We start from the raw sequence: 2,204 nt of genomic DNA, 5'->3' as shown, positions 1-2,204 counted from the left end.
ACACCCACAGTTTCCCCACTATGTTGGCTATTTCTTCTTTAAAACAGTAGGTAGAGTCATAAATATAGTAATAGTATATTATACACTCATCGGCCATTTTATTAGGTACATCTTGCTAGTACCGGGTTGGACTCCCTTTTGCCTTCAGAATTGCCTTAATTCTTCATGGTATAGATTCAACAAGATGCTAAAACATTCCTCAGGGATTTGGTCCATATTGACATGATACTGTATCATCACACAGTTGCTGCAGATATGTCAGCAGCAAATCCATGATGCAAATCTCCCATTCCATCACATCCCAAAGGTGCTCTATTGGATTGAGATCACTGTGGAGAAACCAGTTTAAGATGAGTTGAGCTTTGTTATATAGTGTGTTATCCTGCTGGAAGTAGCCATCAGAAAATGGGTACACAATGGTCATAAAGGGATGGACTTGGTAACCAACAATACTCAGGTAGTCTATGGCATTTAACAATGTTCAGTTGGTACTAAGGAGTCCAAAGCACGCCAAGAAAATACCCCCCCCACACCATTAAACCACCATCACCACCAGGTTGGATCCTTGCTTTCCTGTTGCTGACAACAAATTCTGATTACCATCCAAATGGCGCATCAGAAATTGAGACTCATCAGACCAGGCAGAATTTTTCCAGTCTTCTATTGTCCAGCTTTGGTGAGCCTGTGCAAATTGTAGCCTCAGTTGCCTGTTCTTAGCTGGCAGGATTGGACCTGACATGGTCTCCTGCTGCTGTAGCCCATCTGCTTCAAGGTTTGACGTGTTGTGTGTTTAGAGACACTTTTCTACAAATCTACATATTCTTGTATCGAGTGGTTATTTGACTTACTGTTGCCTTTCTATCAGCTCTAACCAGTCTGACCATTCTCCTCTGACCTCTGGCATCAACAAGGCATTTTTGCCGAGAGAACTGCCACTCACTGGATATTTTACCTTTTTTTCTCTGTAAACCCCAGAGAGCATTTTGCATGAACACCCTGCTAGATCAACAGTTTTTGAAATACTCAGAACAGCCGGTATGGCACCAACAACGATGTGACGTTCAACTCATTTAAATCACCTTTCTTACTTATTCTGATGCTTGGTTTGAACTCCAGCAAGTCGTCTTGACAATGTCTATATGCTTAAATGCACTGAGTTACTGCCATGTGATTAGCTGATTAGATATTTGTGTTAACAAACAGTTGAACAGGTGTACCTAATAAAGTGGCCAGTGAGTGTATATATCAGTCAGTCATTGTCCAACCTGCTGTATATCCTAACAAAGGGACACGGGGGGGTCTGCTGGAGCCAATCCCAACCAGCACAGGGTGCAAGGCAAGAACAAATTCCAGGCAGGGCGCCAGCCCACCGCAGATATATTTCAGTGTACTATATTTTATATATACCATATATAGGAATAGTATGTGAAAATATTGTTCAGAGGCCTTAGTCCTAGAGTTGGTAAACTGATAAAATGTGGCAGCAAACTAAACATATTAGGACATTCAACTCCGCATTTTCAGGATCACAGATGTCAAAGTTTATAGTTATGTTTTGAATATGGCAAATGTAAAGCATTTCACCCTGTTTGCTTCTCTGAGTGTGAATTAACCTCACAAGCAGTACTCTACTATATTTTGTTACCACAGACAAGCAGTCTAGATATATTATGGAATAATGAAGTGGGTAATGATGTAATTACTTTGAAGTTTTCAATGTCTCTCTTTAATTTGCACAATTTAGAAATGATGCCTAGGTAATACAGTATGTCTTGCTTCCTGGTAATTGAAAACAACACCTTCTAAGGCTTGTGCATCTGTTCTCTGCTGTCATGAAAATTTCATGAAGTGGGTTCTGTTTACATGCCATGTTGCTCTGCACCCTCATCAAGTAGAGTTGCCACAAAATTCATCTCATTTCACCCTCCTCCAGGCAACAGAAAACAGAAGGTGAGAAGGATCATTTATAGGAACTTATACATGTTCTTTATTGAAAAATATTAGTTAATGATTAGAAAGTATAAAAGTGTAGCTAGGTTCAAAGATCCTACTGTTCTGAAAGTCTCAGACTTCTAAACCAACATTCAAACTTAGGGATGAAGTGTAAAGCTCTGTAGTTTTTTTGATTGAGATGCAAGTTTAGTGTATTAACAGGTACTTGTATTTCCAGCCACCCCCCAATGCAAGGTGTCACACAAGTTGAA

Source organism: Erpetoichthys calabaricus, chromosome 16 (assembly GCF_900747795.2).
Source record: "Erpetoichthys calabaricus chromosome 16, fErpCal1.3, whole genome shotgun sequence".
NCBI classification, from domain to species: Eukaryota; Metazoa; Chordata; class Cladistia; order Polypteriformes; family Polypteridae; genus Erpetoichthys; species Erpetoichthys calabaricus.
Note: the sequence above shows the minus strand (reverse complement) of the source record.